At 42.5% G+C, this 24328-nt stretch overlaps 1 protein-coding gene and 1 pseudogene across 8 annotated transcripts in view; both read left to right on the top strand.

The window, feature by feature from the left end:
- The window catches only part of Afap1l2 (actin filament associated protein 1 like 2), a 176378-nt gene that overhangs the window by 35935 nt on the left and 116115 nt on the right, over positions 1-24328 (top strand). The window lies entirely within an intron of this gene.
- Positions 1036-23008, top strand: LOC147825746 (ribosome production factor 2 homolog pseudogene; annotated as a pseudogene). Its single transcript, XR_015440586.1, has one exon. The product of XR_015440586.1 is annotated as a ribosome production factor 2 homolog pseudogene (transcript).

Raw genomic sequence — 24328 nt, forward strand, 5'->3', positions numbered from 1 at the left:
CATGGCAGATGGGTTTCTACCATGCGATTGCGTCTCTCAGGCCAAGCCCTAGATATTGTATCAGTTCTCTGTGAGGATTTTAAATCTTCATTTTCGTGATAAGTTTTTAAATTATTTCAAACATTCTGGGTCATCCAGACAGCCGCCTATGACTGAGAGCTTGGTGTCTCACTTATGTTTACTGTCAGGTTGGTGCTCAGGGTTCAACAAAGATAACGATACTAACTCGACTCCCTGGATGTCCACAGTGTTTAGGATTGGGTTATGTGTCAGTTTGGGAATAGAAGAGAACAAGATACATCCCTGGACACTTCTGCACATTTCGTTTGTCTGACACTGTATTCTATCACCAAGAGTTGAGCAGGGTTTGGAGAACTTAGCTGCTGTCTGTGCCAGAGTGACCACAGTGATTTAATAAGTATGTATACTGAAAAGGAGAAGGGAATCCCTTCCTTTTGAAAACTCCTTTCTTTGGAAAAGTGTTGAAGTCCTGATTTCAGGCTGTTGGCCTTGTAACATATGACTCACTAGGGTTTCTGGACAGTATTTAGGGCTCACTGCACAGTGCTCATGCATAGCCTGTGTCAGAGAATTGTGGACTTGAGTTTGTGGCTGGACCAAAGCAAAGACAGACTTCTGGATGCTGGTCTTCTTCCTTCTCTTATGTGTCACCATACATGTCACAACCAGCTAACTCTAATACAGTTCTGTTCTCATTGCCACTCCTCTGCTCCAAGCCATCCATCCCTTCTCACTGCCAGCTAGATGGCTTCAACTGGAAAGCCAGGTGGACCATCTTCAACTGCTTGGCAAGAGTCTCTCCATCCGCTGCTGAGGGGGGAGTCATGTTTCCTTGTTTGCATGCCTGGTACCACCCTTACACTCAGCTCTTCTGCCACCTCCTTGAACACTCCTTTCCCATTTCTGTTTATCCAGATCCTCCCAGATCCAGCTTGACACCATCCTGCCTTCGCCGAGCATCCCAGCCCTTCCCACTCTCCTTTCTTTCCCCATGGATCTCAGCCATGTGTATGTAACATGTGAATGCTTGAGCTGCGGTGGTGAGCTGGGTGGGCTTACGAACTCTTGGGTGGATGACAGGACTCCACTTACACTCCTGATAGAGCTTTTGTCTTTTCCAAAATGCCCTTCACGAAGTGCACCTCCATTTGTTCACTTGCTCCTTTATTCATCCATTCCCTTGCTCATTCATTTAACCAAGTTGTCTTGAGCAGCTGGGATGTGCCACTCCCCAAACAGCGCTGAGTGGTAGTAATGCTCAAGAAGACACAAAGGTTCATTCTCTATGACGCTGATGGGCCAGGAGGGAGGGAGGAGAGGCTGGCCTCTAACAAGCCTTGCAGTTCAGGAGGGTCATGGTAGATGGAATGGGGGGAAACCTGGCCACGCATCGCAGAAGGCCATTGGCCATAGGTTGCCCGTAATGTTCTACCTCAGTTGAACCAACGGCTTAGTGAACTTTTGCCCCAAGACACTGATTCTTAATCCTGTCCTGTCATTTAAATCAACTAGAGAGCCTCTGGCAGCTTGGACTCCCTGAGAGAGATTCTGATTTATTTGGTCTGGGGAATGGGTTTTAAAAGAAGAATATCTGTAGCCTGATGGGGAGCAGGAGGACTCACTGAGGCCCTCATCCTGCCCCTTGGTGGCCAGCATCAGCCCAGCTCCTTGTAGCTGAAGAGCAAGGAGGCAGGGAGAAGGAGGTTTGTTTGTTTGGGCTTCCTCCTATCCTTGCCAAAGTTATGTTCAAATCCTAACCCCTAGAATGTGACTTTTTTGGAAACAAGGTCTTTGCAGACATAAACAAGTAAAGATTAGGTCAAACTGGGTAAGGGAGGGCCCTTATCCAATGACTGATGTCCTTATAAGAGGGAACTTTGGACCCCGAGGCACATGGGGAGAACCTCATGTGACAACAGAGGCCAAGATTGGAGTGGTGCAGCTGCAAGCCAAAGCATGCTAAAGATTCTCGGCCAGAAGCTAGGAAGAGGCAGGGAGCGTTCTTCCCAGATTCTTTGGAGGAGCACGGCCCTGTTGACCCAGAACCATGAGAGAGTTACTTTCTGTTGTCTTACGTCTGAGCTATTTTGTTCCAGCAGCTCTGGGACAGAGGTCCCAAGGTCACGAGGTTAAATGCCAGGCCCCTCTCTCAGTCCTTCCAGCAACAGGAGCCCAGGGCAAACCCTCCACAGCTGTCACAGCTGTGATTTTACTGAAATTCTAATAAAGCAGCAGCCTGCACTGGAGAATGTCAGCATGGGAAAAGGGACTCAAAGAGCAAATGGAAGTGACAGCTTGGCTGTCAGCCCTTTAACCTTCAGTCAGTCCCACGGCACCAGTTGCTGCTCGAAGATGCCTTTGTGATGGAGTCAGCAGCACCACCATGGGCCTGCGGGGAAGGGCACAGCCTGGGTAGCCTGGCTCCAATCCTCCTCTGTCCCATATTAGCTCTCTGCTTCAGGCCAGGCCCCCCTCGACCTCAGTTTCCCCATCTGTAAAATGGAGATGATGTGCTATTTTACTTCAGCTTATTGTGAAGAGTGCCCAGGCACTGTAGCCCATCACACGATAGCACTGTTCCTTTCATGGTATGAACAGAATTGGCTACATGCGGGGCAGGGGGTAGGTAAGTGGATTGATCAGGGAAGGCCTCCAGGAGGAGGGGATGAGCACTGGATCCACATCAAAGATCTGGGCTTTGATTTTAGTTCTGCCAGTTGTTGCTCTTTAACCCTAGAGAGGTTACTTAATTCAGTGTCCGTCACTGAGATTGGATAGTAACAACTATCTTACAAGGTAGTGGATGCCAGCCAGCCATGGTGGTACATGCTTATAATCCCAGCACTCTCAGAGGCTGAGGCAGGAAGATTTTAAATTTGAGCCCAGCCTAGGCAACTTAACAAGATCTTGTCTCAGGATTTAAAGATCAGGGTGGACATGTAGCTCAGTGCAAAGGCCTTGGGTTCAATCCCCAGTACCACAAAAGAAAGAAAAGAAGAGGAAGGAGGAAGAGGAGGAGGATAAGTAGAAGATAGAAAAGGTTGGGATGGATGTCTTGGACCGAGTTATAAAACCCAAAACAAAAAGGGCCAAGAGATTCCTTGAGAAGAGAGAACTGAAACTTAGTGAAAATAATAAAAATGGTATGCTGATCAAAGGGTAAATGTAAATGCAACAGTAACAAAAGTACTGAAAGACGTGTATGCACTGAGAAAACCATATGGAGTTCTGTATAAAAAGAAAAATATTACAAGACCATTTGAGAATCAGACATCACTGGAGTTCTTTTCAAAGAAGTCAGATTGTTCTTTATTTATGTTTGGATCCCATAATAAGTGGCAAAATAACCTAGTAATAGGTTGTATGTATGACAACCATGTGCTGGATATGATTGAATTAAGTATTGAGAAATTGGTGTCTCTAAACGATATTAAGAACAGTAAATGTCCTGAGGGAACAAAACCCATGTTAATATTTGCCGGTGATGATTTTGACACTACAGAAGACTAAAAATCTTCTTATTGATTTCTTCAGAGGCCCCTCAGTAGCAAATATCCGCCTGGCTGGGTTAGAGTATGTTCTGCACTTCACTGCTCTGAAGGGGAAGGTTTTCTTTCGAAGCTATAAGTTGCTGTTGAAGAAATCTGGTTGCAGAACACCACGGACTGAGTTAGAAGAGATGGGACCTTCATTGGATCTGGTTCTGAGGAGGACATACCAGGCCTCAGATGACGTTTATAAGTTATCTATGAAAATGCCAAAAGCTCTCAAGCCAAAGAAGAAGAAAACTATGTCCCATGATACTTTTGGTACAACTTATGGAAGGATTCATATGCAGAAATATGACCTAAGCAAGCTACAAACAAGGAAAATGAGGGGATTGAAGAACCCACCTGCAGAGAGGATAACAGAAGACCAGGAGAAAAAGTCAAAGAGAATTTTAAAAAATTAATGGAAAGAAAAGATAGAAAAATTTGTTGTGGAGGATTAAATGAAGTTGAATGAACTCAGGCTGGCAGGGAGAGCAGGGGCTCAACTTTGTTCTTCCTGTTTGGAAGTGCCGAGGGCCTGGCAGACGGACCCTCTGGTGTGATTCTGGTTCCAGCAAAGTGCTGCCCTGCAGCGGGTGTGTGGACTGTGGCAGGCTGCATGTGGTACGGGAGGCTGGTGGTCTCAAGCACTTTAGAAGGACACAACTGTGGAATTTGAGTCTGTATGTTCTGAGTTGCTTCTTCCTGACTCCCAGGAACCCATTTCCCCAGTATGTTGCTTTTATGGCCAGGACCTACTCTATAAGAGGACTCGAGTGTGGGAGAAGCTGGCTCCCTGCTGTCACCAAGTAAGGTGCAGGGCCCGGCCATGAGTGGTCTGAGCAAGGTCCTTCCCATCAGGCTCTGCTCAGCTGTGCCTCACACTGTACCTATTGGGCTACTGTAAGGAAACTTCAGGCCCGACTCTTGCTCAGCTTTCCATGAATATTGTCCATAATTACCTGTGGTAAAATGGGGGGGTGGGCTTTTTACACTGGAATGGATTTTTCCAAATTCTGAATTTTGTTTTATCCTGATTGATTTTAAGCCTAATCAGTTTGTTATCATCTGGTGGAAAAGCAGACTTTTTCCAGCAGGTCAATCTTTGGGAAGTCTGCTGCTCACAGTGGTCTTTGTTTTCTTCCTAAAGCCACATATGAACACTCTGCCCTAACTCCATGAGTCGATTGGAGTCTGTTAGTTTCCTAAGACCGCAGTAGCTGATTACCTGAGTGGTTTATGATGGTTTAAAACAACCAAAGTTATTCCTGCACAGCTCCAGAGGAGTTAAGTCCAAAATCAAGGTGTCAAGAGGGCCATTCTTCTGCTGACTCTTGAGACAAATCCTTCTCGCTTTTGTCAAGGAGCACTTTGCCTTTTCCAGCTATTCCTTGGCTCTGGCAGCAGCTCTTCAGTCTCTGCCTTCATGTTCACATGGCCAAGTCTCCTTTCTCCCATGAGGACCCCCTTGCATTCAGGGCCCTCCCTGTTTGCATTCATCTCACCTTGAGATCCTTCATCTCATTGTATGTGCAAAGACTCAATGCAAATAAGAGCACACTCACAGGTACTAGAGGTTAGGATTTAACCATGTCTTTTTGGACAGCACAATCTGGCCCACTGAGTGAGTTGAATAAAAATAAAACATTTCTTGAACAATGCTTTGTGTCTAGTTATTTTCATATTTTATTTCACTTAATCCTCACACTAACCTTGCAAAATAGTTATGATTTATCCCCAATTTCTGTGGGGAAACTAATGCTCAAAGAAGTTATAAAATTTGCTGAAGTCCTATGCTTGTCAGCACAGCCACAGATTCCAAGCCAGCTCTTTTTACTGCACTGGGTCACCTTTCTTCACAAGAAAAAAAAAAAAATAATAGCTATCATAGTAAAATAGCTGTAGAAAAAAGTTTTTCTGCCACCTGTTCATGCATGGAGAATTGTAGAATAATACTGGGATGTAGAGAACACCAAGAATCCTGTACTGATGTCTCTCCAGAGGGTGCAGGAAAACCACTGTAACTATAGCAAGACAACTACTGAGCCATGTAGGCATATACTGAGAGGGCCGAACCTTTTTATTTTGTGGCTAAATCTAAAGATATAATTCACACCGAGTGTTCCATAATAGAATAAAAAAATGGAGCACAGTGGTACATTGGGCTTGAGACAATGGCCCATTATGGGATAAGACCTCATACAGCACCTCCATATGGGATGGGAACCCTCAGGTGCTGAAAAGGAGTGAAGATGGTCCCATGTCAGTGCTAATGCTGTCCTTGGTGAGTTCCATCCCCAGACTTGCAGTTTACTATTTCCCTCCATTCCTTTGGGATAGGAGTCTGTATTAGAAGACACAGACACATGTCAGGAGTTTGGGGACCATCTCCAATTGTCCCATTGATATTTCTGGACGGGCATTGGTTGAGACTTCACAGTAATGCTATAGAACTCCACACCTTCCCAGACAGAGACTTGCCACTGTTTTCTGACCATGTTTATTTTCTGACACTTGTTCCTATGATTTCACCAGAACAGAATATAGGAGGGAAATCCATGGGTGGATAGAAAAATTTTGCTTGGAATAGAAACTAAATGCCCCGTGTTGTGTGAACTGAGCCTCAGCACTCAAGGTACTGTACGTATCTTTTGGATTTTGAGTTGTGTTCACTGGAATAAGTTTAGGATAGATGAGTAGGAGGTTTTAGGCTTCAGGACAATAGAAGTAAATGTTTTTACTCCTAGCCATGTAGAATTTTTCTTGCCTTTTTCTAAGTGTAATTCAACCTAAATAGAACATCTGCCTGGTTTGCAAAAGTTCTCTATATTAGTCAAGATTCATCAGAGAAACAGAACCAGTGGATATCTGTTTATCTATCTAAAGATATATCTATCTAGAGAGATATATTTGGAGATATGATATAAGGTATTGGCTGACATGATTGTGGAGGCTGAGAAGTTCCAAGATCTGCATTTGGCGAGCTGGAGACCCAAGAGGGTTGGTGGTGTAGGTCCAGTCTGAGTCTGAGGTCTTGAGAATCAGAAGAGCTGCTAGGCTAAGTTCTAGTACAAAGGCCTTCAAATTTAAGATCCAAGAAAAGCAAATGTTTCAGTTCAAGTCCAAATACAGGAAAAAATAAAACACTGATAGTCTCAGCTCAAGTAGAAGGAAATCTCCTCTTTCTCCATCTTTTTTGTTTTATTTAGGTCTTCATTTGATTAGATGAGGGCAGTGACAGTAGGGAGGACAGTCTTCCTTGCCAAGTATACTGGTTCAGATGTCAGTCTCATGTGGAAACCCTCGAAGACACACCTGGGTTAATGGTTGACCGAATGTCTGTGCACCCTGTGGCCCAGTCAAATTGGTGCTAAAATTAGCCACCACACTCTTGCTATGGCAGCTGTTTACTCTCAGCTCTTGTGAGGTGGCACTGTCATATACATGACCCTTTTTGTGTCCTTGGTGAAGTCGTATGCAATTGGAAATGGATTGGAGAAGCCAAGGCAGAAATCAAAAGGAGTGCTTTGTGAGATGGAATGTTCTCTGAGATTCCATTGGCCTCCTTTTCCTCTTGCCCTGACCCTGTCAGTACACTTTTTTCAAAGGAATGAAGGAAATGATGGAAAAGATATGTACTTACAGTGCAAGAGCACTGTCTAGATTTCCTTGACCTGTACACTAAGCCAAGAGATTGCTTGATTGAAACCTGTTCTAATAGACAGAGGGAAGTCTTCATTAAAACATCATGTACCAGCCAGGTTTTACCTTCCCATTAGCAGACATCCTTGCCATGAACCCACTCTGCCAAGTATACCTCCTGTGCAGGGTTTGGGAAAATGGATGCTTTTCCAGGTGACTCAGATGTCTACCACCTATGGAGCTGGTCTAGCCTCCTCTGGCCACTTTTCCTTTCTCAGGTGCTGTGTTGAGAAGTACAAGATATGCTTAGACATGGACTTTATAAACTACATTTGAGGGGCAGATTTTTTTTTTAAGCTAACTTTAATAGAAGTCATCTAGTCTCTTTAATACCCAAAGTCATCTTAAACCTTGTGATAAAGTGGATATGCTTTGCAATCTGGCCACCCATGCTTAGCAAATACATTAGCAAAATAATTATTATGCAAGTTTTGCTGATAAACATGTCAAGCATTTGAACAACTCAATGTCACACACCAGAAATCTTAATAACAGTGGTATCAGCACCTGTTGTAATATCTTTCCAGAGTCTTATAATTTTCTTTTATTGTTTTACTGTTCTCAGAGGATATGATTTAGTCACTGGCAATTTATAGTGACAGGATTGAAATGGACTAGGAGAATTTTTGTGAATTTATGCACAAATCTAGGCAAACAATATTCCCTTAGATGTACCTGCTCTTGTAGGGTCTGCTTTCAAATTACTGGGAATTATTTTATTTTACTATTTGTACATGGAAAAAGAAATTACAAGGGAGGCCAGCTAAGGTGACGGGAATTCAGATCTGGATTTACTAGCTAGGTGACAGTTGCTTGAGCTTCCTGGGTCTGTTTCTTTATCTAAGGGATCATAAACCATACAGGTTTATTATAAGCCTGAGCTCAGTGAGAGAAATTGGGTCATCATTTGGCTGGCTTTATTATTATCAAAGCAGTTTTCCTCTTTTGACTTGCATTCTTTCTCTTTTACTGGTTTACTAGTATAATATTTTGTGTTAATTATAATTCTGTCTTCATATTTGGTTCAGTAGGAAATTGCTCATCATAAAATGTATTAATCCTTGGTGCTGAATTTAAAGTTCTTTTTTTTTTTTTACTTTATGTCCAGTTATATTCAGAATATTGAAGGGTGAAAGGCTCCTTCATTCCTAGGTTTTTAAAAATTATTTTTAAAAAATTTTATTAGTACGTGTTTGCAGTTTACAGTCATCTGGGAAAATGGTTACATGTACATATTATTCGTAGGGGGTTTTTTTGGTACCAGGGATCAAACTCAGGACCTTGCACTTGCGAGGCAGGTGGCGGAACCACTGAGCTAAATCCCCAGCTGCATTCGGAGGTTTTTAACACCTAAGCTTCACTTAGAAATAAGCTACTCTGTGGGCTGGGGATTTAGCTCAGTGGTTCCAGCACCTGCCTTGCAAACACAAGGTTCAGAGTTTGATCCCCGGTACTAAAAAAAAAAAAAAGCGACTCCTTGGGGAAATTTGGGAATCAGAGCTAGGATTGTTTTTGGGGTGCTGAATTCAGAGATTCAATGTTTGTGTTGAGACAGACACAATTTTAGCATTTAGGGAACTTGAAAACTGGGAGAAAGCCTGTTGTTGAAAGAAACATCTCAATGCCAATTACCCCTTTGAGAGAATAGAAGATAACCATGGTTGGAAAGAGAGGTACTGATTGAAGAATGATGGATTCTAGGATGTCATGGGTTATGAGAAGTAGCCTCAATTTAGTAGCACCTTATTTGAGAGGAAGGAATGAAGGAAGTGTTATGATATTGTATGCAAACAGAATTGCAGCATGCATTTTTCTTGGGTGACTTCGAGAAGCAAGGAAATAGGGATCTTCCTGTTTGCCTTTGCCACTGCTTTGCTTAGCATGGCCCTGGCAGAGAGTGGGTGGGCAGAACTTCTTTGGATGGACCACTGGATGCACAGTCACCACCAGGAAACATTTGCAGAACAGCTGTTAGGGGTAGACAGGCTGCAGTGAGTGAGAGGCAGGGAGTGTTAGTTGGCGGTCACGCTGACCACTCCTTGGGGCACTGATAAAGCCTGCTTTTAAGGTCAGAGGGATAATAGTTCCGAGAAGATACAGCTATGCATGGCTGCTGTGTTAGAAAATGTGGCTACGCCAGTGAAAAAAGTGGCTTTTGAGTGTTTGAGGTTGAGGCCACCACGTTGGAGAAATTGGATCAGAGAGAGGGGTAGGGCAGGGAGATAAGAAGCTTTGAGACTGGCCAGAGAAAGAAAGGGAGATTTGAATGAGAAGCCAAGTGAAAGCTTAAAGTGTTGTCCCAAAATGAAATACACTGGAAGAGTCTGAAATTGTACATCAGCAGTTTCTTTTGACCAATTTTGGCTGAAACATTAAACAAAAACAATGATCCAACTCAACACTCTGATACCTTTAAATTGTTTATGTAATAGGGCTTCAAGTGTTTAATTTGGAATATTTTTGTGATGAATAACTGGCTCTTATTCATGTAAACAAAGTGCAGGATGCATCGAGTAACCAGATCTTCAGCCAGGTCATGCCTATTTTTCTGAGCAGAAAACTTTCCTTTTTTTTTAGCTCCTTCTCACCTTTGTAAATCACGACCAGCACATTGAAAAGTCCTCCCCAAGCTCCTTTCACTGTTCACATGAAGCACTTGTTAAAGAATGGATCTATTCTTTCCTTCCCCGCCCCAGATTCAAACCTACTTGAAATTAAGATTTAGTAAGCTGTGGACTGGGATAAGAAATTTGGATTTTTTTTCCTATAATTTTTAAATTTTCTTTTTATTAAATAACCTCTTTAAGAAATGGTGCTGAGAAAATTGGATATCCACATGCAGAAGATTGACCCATACATCTCACCATATACTGAACTAAAATAAAAATGGATCAAGATGTAACTGTTACAACAGAAAGATAATCTGGATTTTCCACAAACTCACTGTGTGGCTTGGGTGAATTCCTTTTCCTTCTCTGAACATTGTTTTGTTTTCATCAGAAAGATGACATTTTTCATGCTCTTAAAATGTTCTGTCCAGGGGCTGAGGGTGTAGCTCCATGGTAGAATCTGAACTTAGCATGCATAAGGCCCTGGGGTCAGTTCCTAGCACAAACAACAGCAAAATGCTCCATCTACAATAGATGTTCTAGACCAGTGCTATCCCGTTAAAAATATAAATGCAGGGCTGGGGATTTAGCTCAGTGGTTCCGGCTCCTGCCTCACAAGGGCAAGATCCCAAGTTTGATCCCCGGTACCCACCCCAAAAAAATTCACTAAAAATATAAATGCACTATATATACAATTTTAAATTATGTCTAAAATTTTTTAAATGTGTAAAAGAGGCGAAATTAATTTTAAGAGTATATTTAACTCAGTACTTCTAAAATACCATTATTTCAATGTGTAATCAATATAAAATTTATTTCTCATTCTTTTTAATGTTTTGGCATTAAGTCTACCACTTCACAATTTATTTATTTTTAAAAATTCTTTTATTGGTACATTTTAGGTATACAATACGTTTACATTTATCACTGGGTGCTTGTATCTATACATGATATAGCTTGGTTCTTATTTTTTTACCCATTACCTGTGTGCCCTTTACCCCCTCCACCCTTCCCTATTTACATAGACTTTGTTTCCATTTTTTTTCTTTTCTCATTATTTTTCCTTTCCCTTCTTTATTTTCCCCTTCCCCTCCCACCACCCCTACACCTTTGGACCTTTTCCTATTTCAAGTTATCAATTATTTGTTCTAATCACTTTAATCCTTATTTACATTTTCAGTTTCTCACACCAGAGAAACTATTCTTTATTTACACATGTGTGTAATATTTATTTCACAAAGAGTATGGCCTCAATGTGCATCCATTCGGCTATAAAAGTCTCTAGTTTCTCATTCTTTATGGCTGAGTAGTGCTCCATTTTATTTAAAAAAACCACATCTTCTTTATCCAGTATCCAGATGATGGGCACTTCGGCTGTTTCCAAGTTTTAGCTATTACAAACTGTGGTGCTATAAACATGGGTGCGCATATATCACTGTGGTATGATTCTTTTAATTCTTTGGGAAGATCCCCAGCAGGGGAATAGCTGGGTCAGATGGGACTTCTATCCCTAGTTCTCTGAGGCATCTCCATACTGATTACCATAGTGGTTGCACCAGTCTGCACTCCCACCAGCAATGGAGAAGGGTTCCTTTTTCTCCATATCCCCGCCAGCATTTGTTATTGGTTAATTTCTTGATAGCAGCCATTCTTTCTGGGGTGAGGCGGAATCTCAGTGTTGTTTTTCATCTGCATCTCTTGAATGACCAGTGATGCTGAACATTTTTTCATATGTTTATTTGCTGCTTTTACTTCTTTGTCTGAGAAATGTCTGTTCATTTCAGATGCCCATTCTTGAATTGGGTCTTTGAATTTGGGGGGGGTCTGATTTTTTTCAATTCTTTGTATATTCCAGATAGTAGACCTTTGTCTGATGAATGGCTGGTAAAAATTTTTTCTCACATTGTAGGTTGTCTTTTAGCTCTGTTTGTGGTTTCTCTTGCAGTGCAGAAGCTTTTTAATAAGATGAGATCCCAATTGTTAGTTCTTTATGCTAGTTCCCATGCTGCTGAGGATTTGTTCATAAAGTCTTTTCCTATGCCAATATCTTCAAGAGTTCTACCTAACTTATCTTCCAGCAAGTTTAGTGTTTCTGTCTTAATATTTAGATGTTTAATCCACTTTGAACTTAGTTTAGTGCATGGTGATAGGTATGGGTCTAGTTTTAATCTTTGGCAGGTTGAAATCCAGTTTTTCCAACACCATTTATTAAATAGGCTATCTTTCCTCCAATGAAGGTGGTTGGCTCCTTTGTCAAACATGAGGTGGCTGAGTGTGTCTGGCATTGTTTCTGCATCTTCTAATCTGTTCCACTGATCCTCTGGTTTGTTCTTTGCCAGTACCATGCTGTTTTTATCACAGTAGCTTTGTAGTATAGTTTCAAGTTGAGGATTGTGATACCCCCAGCCATGTCTCTGTTGCCTAGAATTGCTTGTGCTATTCTAGGTCTCTTCTGGTTCCAAATGAATTTTTGGATTGTTTTCTCTAGCTCTGTGAAGTATATTGTTGAAATTTCAATCGGCATTGCATTAAATCTATGTAGCAGTTTTGGAAGTATGGCCATTTTCACTATATTGGTTCTTCCTACCCAGGAACAAGGGATGTCTTTCCATTTCCTTATATCCTCCTCAATCTCCTTTTTCAGAATGTTGTAGTTTTCAGTGTAGAGATCTTTTGCTTCCTTTGTTAGGTTGATTCCTAGACATTTCATTTTTTTGGATGCTATTGTAAAAGGAATTGTTTCCCTAATTTCTCTCTCAGTGAGTCTGCTATTTGTGTACAAGGCTATTGTTTTTTGAGTGTTGACCTTATATCCAGCTACTCTACTGAACCTGTGAACTAGGTCTAGAAGTCTTTTGGCCGAGTTTTTTGGGTCTTCTATGTAAAGTACCATATCATCAGCAAATAATGACTGTTTAACTTCTTCCTTTCCTGTCTTTATTCCTTTTATTTTTTTTCTCTTTTCTAATTGCTGTGGCTAATGTTTCCAAAACTATATTGAACAGGAGTGGTGACAGTGGGCATCCTTGTCTTATTCCTGATTTTAGTGTGAAAGTTTTCAGTTGCTTTTTTTTTTTTTTTGGTACTGAGGATTGAACTCGGGTCCTTGCGCTTGCGCAGCAGGCGGCGAAACCACTGAGCAGAATCCCCGGCCCAGTTTTCAGTTTTTGACCATTTAGTATGATGTTGACTGTTGGTTTTTCATAAATAGCCTTAATCAGGTTGCGATAAAGACCTTCTAGGGCTGGGGATTGAGCTCAGTGTTTTCGCCGCCTGCTGCGCAACCACAAGGACCCGAGTTCGATCCCCAATACCAAAAAAAAAAACAACAAAGACCTTCTATTCCAATTTTCTGTAGCATTTTTATCATGAATAGGTGTTGGATTTTATCGAATGCCTTTTCTGCATCTGTTGAGATGATCATATGGTTTTTATCCGTAACTCTGTTAATATAGTGTATTACATTTATTGATTTATGAATGTTGAAACATCCTTGCATTCCTAGGATAAATCCGACTTGGTCATGGTATATGATCTTCTTGATGACCCTCTGTATTCTGTTTGCCAGTATCTTGTTGAGGATTTTTGCATCTATGTTTGTTAGGGAGATTGGCCTGTAGTTCTCTTTTTGGGTTGGGTCTTTCCCTGGTTTTGGAATCAAAGTAACACTTGCTTCCAGGAATGAATTTGGAAGCCTTGCTTCCCTTTCAATTTCCTTGATGAGTTTAAAGAATAATGGTGATAGTTCTTTAAATGTCTTGTAGAATTCAGCAGTGAAGCCATCAGGACCTGGGCTTTTCTTTGTTGGTAAATTTTTATTACATTTTCAATTTCATTCATTGTAATTGGGGTGTTTAGAATTTCTATATCTTCTTCATTTAACTTTGGCAATTCGTATGTACCTAGGAATTTCTTCAGTGTTTTCCATTTTATTAGAGTACAATAAAGTACAATAGAGTTCTCGAAGTAGGTATTGATGATCCTCTGGATGTCTGCTGTGTCTGTTGTGACTTCACCTTTTTCCTTCTTTTTTTTTTTTTTGGTACTGGAGATTGAACTCGGGTCCTTGTGCTTGCACAGCAGGCGGCAAAACCACTGAGCTAAATCCCTGGCCCACCTTTTTCCTTCTTAATTGCATGAATTTGAGTCTTTTCTTTCCTTTTTTTGATAAGGTTGGCTAAAGATTTATTGATTTTATTTATTCTTTCAAAAAACCAACTCTTTGATTCATTAATTTTTTGTATCATTCTCTTAGTCTCCATTGCATTGATTTCTGCTCAGATCTTTATAATTTCCTTTCTTGTACAAGCTTTGGGTTTGTTATGCTTTTCTTTTTATAGGAGCTTGAGGTTCTGCGTTAGGTTATTTATCTGATTTCTCTCTGTTTTCCTAATATGGGCATTCACTGCTATGAATTTCCCACATAAAAGTATTTTCATTGTGTCCCATAGATTCCTGTATGTTGTACTGGCATTATCATTTACTTGTAGAAACTGTCTAATTTCTTCTTCCATTTCCTCTGTGACCCATTGGTTGTTCAGGAGGGTGTTATTCAGTTTCCATGTGTTTGTGGGAGTTTTGGAGTTTCTTATGTTATTGACCTCCAATTTTATTGCACTATGGTCTGATAATATACAGGGGGTAACTTCAATTCTTTTACATTTACTTAGACATGTCCTGTGAGCTAGCATGTGGTCTGTTTTGGAGAATGACCCATGTGCAGCCAAAAAGAATGTATATTCTTATTTTGTGGGGTGGAACACTGTAAACATCTATTAAGTCCATTTGTTCAATAGCTTGGTTCAGTTCTAAAATTTCGTTGTTAATTTTTTGTCTAGATGATCTATCTATTTGTGATAGTGGGGTATTGAGGACCCCCACTACAACTGTATTAGTGCTTATGTGATTTTTCATGCCCATTAATATTCATTTCGTATAGTTGGGAGCATTTGTATTTGTTGCATATATATTTATGATTGTCATCTCTTCCTCTTGGATTGTTCCCTTCACAAGGATGTAGTAACCATCTTTGTCTCTCTTAATTAGTTTTGGTTTGAAGTCTACTTTGTCTGCAAATAAGATTGCTACCCCTGCTTTTTTTTCTGGGTTCCTATTGCGTGGAGAACTGTTTTCCATCCTTTTACTTTCAGTCTATGAATTTCTTTTTGAGTTAGGTTTGTTTCTTCTATACAGCATATTGCTGGATTTTGCTTCTTAATCCATTCTGTCAGTCTATTTCTTTTGATTGGTGAATTGAGGCCATTAACATTGAGAGTTATGATTGATAGATACTGACTCATCCTTGTCATGATGTTTTACTGTTATTGGCTCTTCTATTTCTTTTTTTTTTTTCCCCTTTCCCTTTAGTTTCTTACCTTGCCTGGTGGCTTCCCTCTCTTGGGCCTCATGGAGTTGTGGCCTTCATTGGCTTTTTCTAGGATATTGTTTAGAATTGTTTGGAGTGCTGGTTTGGTGTTCATGAAATTTCTCAGTTGTTCTTTGTTGTGGAAGTATCTAATTTCCCCATTGATTTTGAAAGATAATTTTGCAGGATACAACAGTCTAGGTTGGAAGTTATTTTCTTTTAGGGCTTGAAATACTTCGTTCCAGGCTCTCCTTGACTTGCAGGTTTGTGTTGAGAAGTCTGCTGTGATTCTGATGGGCTTTGTTTTGTAGGTGATTTGTTTCTTTTCTCTAACTGCTGGTAGGATTTTGTTCTTCTGTTGGGTTTCTGAGATCTTGACTGTTATATGTCTAGGTGTAGAGTTTTTTGATCATGGCTAGTTGGAGTTCTATATGCCTCAATTACCTGTATGTCCAGTTCTCCACCTCTCTCTGGGAAGTTTTCTACTATTACTTCTGTGAACAGTTGTTTTTATGTCAATTGTACGTTCTCCTGTTTTTTCGTGGATTCCTATCAGTCTTATGCTATTCTTCCTTGCATCATCTAGCAGCTGTTGGATTGATTTCTCGTGGTCCTTTACTATTTTGAAGAGACCTCTGTTTTCATGGTCCTTAACTGCAATCCTGTCTTCTGTATCTGATATTCTATCTTCAGATTCCCTTAATCTGCTCTGCATGCTTTCAATGGAGTTTTTAATCTCCTGAATATCTGTTTGAATCTGTTTCATGGATTCCATTTCTTTCCTATGTTGGGCATTCATGGTTTCCATTTCTTTCTCATGCTGGGCATTCATGGCTTCCAGCATATTTCTGAGCTCATCTATTTTTTTAAACTGTTTCTGTTCTAGAGCCTCTAATCATGTCTTTCACTCTGCTCACCATCTCTGTAGTTATCTGGGAGATTATTTCTGCTTTGAATTTTTCTCGAGCTTCATTCATCTGTTTTGTTACTTCCTGTGCTATCAGTTCAGGGTGTCCAGGTGGTTGATTATCAGACTTTTCCACCTTGTTTCCCCCAGAATTTATCCTTGGTGGGGTGGAAGTCTGAGTTTCTGATTTGCTTAAATGTCTTCTCATTTTTGTTTTTGTTACTGTCCTTGGTTTAATTCCTGGGTTGATACTTTGAAATTGCTTATTGTAAGTATCTTTTTTGCTCGTAATTAGAGACCTAATGGAATGATTGCTTCTCAGAGGTGTCTTCCAGATTTAGCTGGTCTTTAGGTTTTGAGTCTCTAATGACTCTGAGGCTATCTCATTTTCATTATACTAGGAAGGACAACTGATTAGATCAATCACAACGCCTTAGCCCAAGTGATACAATCAGCAACACCCTAGCATCAAGTACCTCTTAGAAAATGACAATTCGTGGTAGTTATTAATCTGTCACCTTTAACTGTGTGGATTAAATCAAAATCAAGGACCAACCCCACATGTTTATAGTGGATAAACTCTTCAATATAGCAACTTTAGCCTTTGGGATGGGGAGTTAGAAGGAGTTGGGGAGGGAGGGATAGGTAGGTAGAAGGATAGGGGAAGGTTACCAGTGAGGCCTGAGGACACAGGCTAGAGAAGGAAAGAGAATAAAAGAAAGATAAAGAAGAAATACGAATTAGGGGCAGAACAGGAACACAAAGGGAGATGAAGAACAGTGTGGGACAGCAAGGGAGCAAGGCAGAGAGAGAGAAAGAAAAGAGAAAAAGAAAAAAGAGAAAAAGAAAAATTTTAAAAGAGTAACAGAAAAAAATTAAAAATAAGAGCAAAAAAATAGTGGTAACTTTGAAAATAAAAGATAAAAATGAAGAGCCTCCTTCAGGGTATGTCTCTGCTGTCACAATAGACAATGTGGGCAGCAGTGTGCAGTTATAAGTCAATGAGTCTCAGTAAGGCAGTCACAGACTCGTGAGATTCAGGCAGATTTCTGGCTGCAAGTCTCAAGTTGAGCTACCTGTCCTCCTGCAGGATTGAACTCTGCAAGGATCTACTGCAGGTTCTAGCTGCCTTTCCCCTGAAGATAGTCCAGAGGTTCCCATGGGAGGCAATGATCCCTCCAACTTATCGAGCATGGTGGTCTGGTGTGCCTTTATTGCAGAGATTCTCTTCACTTTTCCAGTGGGCTTCAGTTTTCATCAGGGAGCCTGAGAGAGGCCCTCTCTCTGTTGTTCACTCTGCAGCTCAGGACAATGGCCTTTATGCTCCCCTATGCCTCTATACTGTGGATCCAAGTAGCTGTACAGCCAGTGGGGGGGGGGGCTGTTGTTATAGGCGCCTGTGAAGCCAAGCTGGAGGCTGGTGGGCGTGCCCGGGGGTCCTCACCGGCTAGGTCCCCTGGTCAAAAGTGGGCAGAGCAAGCCGGACTGAGCACTTCTCAATTTAAAATAGACACTTCCCATGTGGTCCTCATTCACCACATGTGTCAAGTGGCTGAATAATTGGATAGTTCTAGTGTAGACCATCAGTCATTGCGTGAGTCCCTCTAAGGAGCAAAGTTTATTTGAGGAGGTGGGTTGAAAGGCCCTACAGCCCCATGAATTTCTTAGGCATTGTGGCTCTGCATGAATCCACTGAAAGCCTACTATGGGTTCACCATCATTCACAGAGTCTTAAAAAAAAATTAGAATGTTAAAAGTCAATTCCAAGACAGAAAAAAAGATCTCCAGAATCCCTCCTTAGGACCACAATCCCATTTCCTTAATCCTGAAATCCCATAATTTGGGAAATTTTTTTTTTGTAAGGCCAGCACAAAGAAATTTGGAGACAAAACCTGCCTGAAATGATATGAGGCAATTTATAATTTGTTTATCCCATTGAGTATGTTTGTATATTCTGTGTAGAAATAGTAATGCAATTTGGACCCTGCTGGAGCAATGTGTACCATGTTACATTTCTAAAATCTGAAATGTCCTGAATTACAAAACTTCTCTGGCTTTGGGGTTTCAAATAAAAGATCATGGGCCGGGGGTTTAGCTCAGTGGTTTCGCCGCCTGCTGCGCAAGTGCAAGGACCCAAGTTCGATCCCTGATACCAAAAAAAAAAAAAGATCATGGATATGTAGAAGTGTTTTTCAAACTTTATGATTGTAACCATGGTCAGAAATGTATTTTATCCATTGTATCCCAGGACACACATAACATGCGCATATATAGGACTAATAAAGTTTTTATGTGTATGCTCCATTATCAGATGCTGTGCATTCTGAGATTTTCTTTTTATTTTGAGACAGGGTCTCACTGTGTATCCTAGGCTGGCCTTCATTTTAGGATCCTCCTGCTTTGTTTCCCGAGTAGCTGAGATTACAGGTGTGCACCACCTCACTCAGCTCAGAACTGCTTACTATATTTGTGTGTGTATGTGCGTGTGTGTGTGTATGCCCATTAAAGGGTCATGCCCACAGTTTGCAAAGCACAGTACTAGATACCATGGAGGCTAGTGCAGAGACAAGGGAATCACTCAGAAAAAAGAGGAGACGGGCTTGTGGTGGGGAAGCACCTCCCTATCTTGGCTTGCTACTTCTTGTTGTAGTTTAAACATCTCTGATTGACAGCCTTATCCTCAGTGTATGTTGCCCAGTGTCAGTGGGATTTTGGGTGAAGAAGGCAGGAAATTAGTCTTACCATTGGCCATTTTATGGCCTTGAAAAATTGGGATATGCCTTATAAAGGGAGTAGTTTACATGAAGCCAGCATTTGTTCATCTTTCACTTCCATATTTTTGTTGTCAGTGACTGAAAAACTATATTCTATGAGAGAGGGAATTTAATGGTCCATGTAACTGGCAGATACAAAGTTAGCTTCAATCATGGTTGGATTAAAAGACCCTAGCCATGTGGTTACAGCTTTGTCTCTTCCTGGAGTTACCAGGTTTGCTCTCCTCTGAGCACTGACTTCATCCTCAGCCTTTCTTAGAAAGCAAGAGCTCTCCTGCAGCTCCAAGGATACATTCTCATGGCTTATAATCCAAAGAGAAGGAAGTCTTTCTCCTGAAGCCCATATATGTAGCAAATCCCAGAGACAATCCGGGCCTTACTTGAACCTATCACCAGAGCTTGAAGGGTGGCCAGACTCCGGTCATGTTCCACTTCCTATGGCAGAGGTAGCATCAGCCACATCGTAACTATGTGAAATAGGTCCTCCTGTTACTCAAAGAATGGGGAAATAATGCTAAGTAGACCAAGATAACCAATTTCCACTCATTATTGATTCTCAAGTCAGTTAAGACTTCTGAGGGCCTACTGTGACATTGCTGGGCTTCACCTGTATACAGACTTTATCCTTGAAGATTGGTTCTTAACCACTGGAGATGCTATGATCAGCAGAAGTGAGCCTAGTCTAAGCTGGGCAGCCATTCACGACTGCCTGCTTTATTAACACCTGCTGGATGGTGTTACACATCTGTAATCCCGGCACTCTGAGGTAGGAGGATTGCAAGTTCGACCCTAGCCTGAGCAATTTAGCAAGCCTTTTCTCAGAATAAAAATTAAAATAAATAGGAGTGGGACATAGCTCAGTGTGGAGGCCCTGAAGTGAGTCCCCAGTCCCACAAAAATAAAATAGCTGCTAAAGTGAGGCCACTTTTCATACTATCAGGGATCACTTTAGGTTGACCCTTTTCTTGACTCTCCCTAACATAACAATCACATTCTACCCATTTCCACGAACTATTTTGTCCTCCAGGTTCTGGTCCCTGGCACTGGGGTTTATGTGTGGGAGTTCGGGGTGGCATTCCTTCTTGGTGGTGGTGGGGTACTGAGACTTGAGCTCGGTGCACACTCACAGACAAGTGCTCTACCACTAAGCTAAATCCTAGTCCCTTAAAAATTTGTTTTGCTTTGAGATAGCATTTCATTAAGTTGCCCAGGCCAGCCTTAAACTTGCCATCCTGCCTCATCCTCCCAAGTACCTGCGATTACAGGTGTGTGCCACTGAACTAGCCCATCAGGCTGGCTTCTTTCAGCAGTTGTAGCCCATGGGCCAAGAGCTATAGGTTCAGCTGTGTTTTTGCCATCCAGCTGCCCTACAGGGCTCTACTATCAGCAGTCCCTGGAGTAAGCACAGGCCTTCCTTCACATCTTCCCTTTCATGAGGCTTGGCCAGCTCAGCTTTTCCCCACCAGCTTGTGACATTTCCCTTTTCTACTCATAAGGCTGGTAGGGGATTTGTCTGCATTGTTCCCTCCCCACTTGTCCTTGGTCCCCCTGTCTCCAGGCCTTGATGACATTGTAGCCAAGCCTTCTCAAAGTGCTTTCTTTTGGAACATTCCTCCATACTTGGCTTTTGGTAGCCTGGTTCTGAATTTCCCTTTAGGCATAGTCAGTTTGGGGGGCAGGGGGAAGTGGTGGTGCTGATTTGGAACCCAGAGCCTCATGTATGCTGAGCACATGCTCTGCCGCTGGACTACATTCTTATCCCCTATACAGTCTGTTGTATTAAGCAAATCTTTACCAGTGCAAGGCAGGCTCAGATTAGTGGAATAAACTCAGCTCGAGTCCAGAAAGACGTGCTGATTCTGAGCTCTGATACTTTCTCTGTGACCCTGGGACCATGCAGCTTCCTTTGGTTTCAGATCTATGCCTGTCTAACAGGATGAAATGGAATTTTATATGCAGGCTGCCTGGCTCAGATTCCAGGCTCAAAAAATGTGCTATGGCAGTTCATTCGGAGGAAACCCAACCCAATCTGGCTTAAACAAAAAAATGGGATGCCAGTCACACATAACTAAACAGTATAGTGGAACAGATAGTTTGAGAGATGGCTGTTTCTAAGTAGTAAAATGATGCTGTGGAGAATCTAGTGTCTGTTCCCTTCTCAGGCGACTGGTCCTACAGATGGCCACAGTTGCTTCAGGCTGTTGATGCTCTAGCAGTTCCGCAAAATTAACAAAGGAGATGCCCATTTGGTAATAGTTTGAGGAAGAGTCCCAAGGCAGATGCTCATTGGCTTGGCTCTGGTCACATGTTCATTCCTAAGCCAATCACTGTGGTCTGGTGGAATGAAATGCTCTTATTGGTTAGGTCCAAAGTCATGTGACTGCCTATGGCTCAAGAGTACGTTTTCCAGTTTCACCAAAATCACAAATATGGACAATGGGGAAAAGGGTTTCCCAAAGTAAAATCAGCTGCATTTAAGGGTGAACGGATGCTAGGAACAAGAAGAAAACCACAAGTGTCCTCTGCAAATACTCACGGATCATCCCTTGTGGGGCGCAGTGTTATTCATGGTGTCGTGCTGTCTCCTCAAAGGAACACTGCTCATGGTGACTGTCAAGGCAGGTGGATGGTAGTGGGGTCACAGAAGGGCAGGCATGGTGGTGGAAAGGGGGAGTAGAAAGAGGGGTAAAGAAGGTGCAGAAGGATTTGGTAGCCACCTCTCTGATCACAGTATGGTGCTGACTCTGTATCAGTTTTAACCTGTTGAAGCTTGGGCTGCACTGTAGGAAGCTCGGAAAATTCTCCTCCATTCTCAGCACTGAGTGTTTCTGTGAATGTGGTTCCCTGGAAGAGCTTAACCCAGATCCCACCTCTGCTGTTGCCCTCTGTCGGACATAATTTAGTAGCCCTGCAAGATCAAACAGGGACATCTCCATTTGCTTTTTGAAGCTGCCCTGTTACAGTTATATTGTGCAGGTCTATATTTAAAATAGTGAAAGCTTTTCATAGCCATTTTATAGACAGAATTCAGATCTTATTTAGTGGCTAACATGTAACAGTGTAACCATTTTGTAGTTTTTATTTCCAATACGGGGGATCGAACCCGCCTTGACACTGACTATATTTTTAATTTATTTTTTTATTTTTTTATTTTGAGATAAGCTGTCACGAAGTTGCCCAAGCTGGGCTCAAACTTGCAGTCTTCCTGCCTCAGCCTCCCACAGTGCTGAGATTACAGGCCTGTGCCACCACATCTGGCTTTGGTCTTGTTTTTCAGTCTTCTCATCAGTCTCATGAAGTAGGTACTATCTTTAATTCCACTTTATAAATGAGGAAAACTAAGCTCCAGAGAGGTTCCTTATGTTCTCCAAGTCCACATAGCCAGGTGCTGTGAAGCCAAGAGTGAACCAAGATTTGGAACTAAGATTTAGGGAGCTGGAACCTGGAACTCGATGCAGGTGGGAAAGACATGGAGGCGACTGCTCCCCTTGAGACCAAGAACCAAGGATGAGAGGAGCTGGGACCCCAGGGCTCTCCAGCATTTTAAGGGGAACATGAGGGCAGGTGAGAGACACTTTGGGCTCCAGGCTTGGGGGCTCTGGGAGGCATTTGTTTCCCTAGCTCAGCTTCCGTGGAGCGCCAGGGAAGGGCTCTTGCCCAGTGGTCCTGTGGGCACTGAATCGGGCTGAGGGAGGGGCCGCCTCTGGGGCCTCCACTCGTTACCTCCAGGCTCAGGCTGGTTGGATCCTTGGGCTGATTTTGACCCTGAGGGCTGAGTCCTGAGCAGGATGCAGAGGCTCTCAGCAGTACATCAGTTCAATGGCATTCCATCACTTTGGCCAAATCCTGGAAAGCAGCAGTAAGTAAATCTGGATAGTACAGTGATTTTTTTTTTTTTTATCCCATACATCTTTAGTTTGTCTCTAATCAGGTGAACAGGGAAAAGCCTGCATTTACAGCCTGAACTGAAACCGTAGTGGCTGCTGACAGTCCCTTCTCCTGTGTTGTAACCAATGCTCTTGTCTCTGGGAAGGACTAGGGGATGGTACGGGAAAGGAATTTCCTATTGTCCTTCTACCATGAGAGAACCGCTGTGATAATCTTCCAGTGTTCTTTTTCCCTAACAGTATTTCCCTGTGTGAACTTGAGTGACCTCCAGCAGCCTCTTATTCTGAGACCGAAGTGTGTGGCTGCAGTTCATGCCCATTGTGTGACTGCCACACAGGGAAACATCCAGCTAAACCTTTGTGTCTCCCACCGCATAACTGGCCCCTGCTGCCTCTGAATGAAGCCAGTCTTCTGGCAGATTGCATCTCAGGAATGTCCTAACAGGGCTGGGGAACAGAAGCCTGCTGGGCCCCAAAGCTTCTTTGCCCTGGACCCTGGTAGCTGCAGGAATCTGGGATCTTTGGAGCCCACTCTCCTGGCCTCCATGAATTGCTGGCAAGCTGAAGGTTGAACGCCCCTCATCCTGGCTTCAGATTCCTAGAGGAGTGGTCCCCTCTGCAGGAGTGAGATGTCTCATGTCATCCCAGCCCCACCAGCCCCCAGGGGAGGCCTGTGACTGCTCTTCCCAGTAGTGAGAACTGGCCGAGGTGGGAACTGAAATTATGGCCTACTGGACTGACCTGTCCAGACCCTCTAAGTGGGAGGAGCTTGTGTGTGTGTGTGTGTGTGAGCATCGTGTTCAGCAGGTGTTTTCTAAGCACTAACTTTGATGAACAAAGCTCTGTTTAGGCACAGTGGAGGAATCCAACCCAGAAGTGGCGGCCCCTACCCACACACAGCTTTCCGTTTCCCTGGGCACAAAAGACTTGCATTCATGGGGCCAACAGAAAACAATATGAATCACCAAGTAATGGCCCTGTGCTCTGGGGCTGGATGGAGAGGCATTGCCCCTGGGAAGTGTGGCACAGTAGAGGTGACTCTTGGCAGCCCTGGGGTCTTTCCTGACTCACTATGCTTGGTTTGAGTTTTCAGCTGTGACTGTTTGAATTTCCAAAGGGCCCTATTCGAGGGGCTCTGGTTCCAGCTGGCTCCTTAGCTAGAGTTGGAATTTTGTTCTTGGGGAGGTTTGTTTCATTTGAGAGGTCAGCAGAGAGCAGCTCGAGTTGTTTTTCCAGTAGTGCAAGCTGCAGAAAAGCATCTGTCCCATCTCTGCTTGAACAGCTAATCTGAGAATGCTGAGGACGGGCTTCTCTTGGAGAAAGTGTTTTAAGTGATGAGACTTAAAGATAGGTGAGAAAAAGCAGATCTCACAAAAATGATGACAAGATGACCCTTGAAGGTCAGGCCCAGCAGAGAGCAGAGCATTTACACTGCTATTAAATGAAGCAAGACCTGCCCCTCCCCATTTCTCAGAGACAGAGATAAAGAACATCTCCTGGCATGTTTATACTAGGGAAAGTTCCATTCCTGGC

This window comes from Heterocephalus glaber, unplaced genomic scaffold (assembly GCF_053883595.1).
Source record: "Heterocephalus glaber isolate CG9 unplaced genomic scaffold, H.glaber_assembly_v1.0 deba00001497, whole genome shotgun sequence".
Taxonomy (NCBI): Eukaryota; Metazoa; Chordata; class Mammalia; order Rodentia; family Bathyergidae; genus Heterocephalus; species Heterocephalus glaber.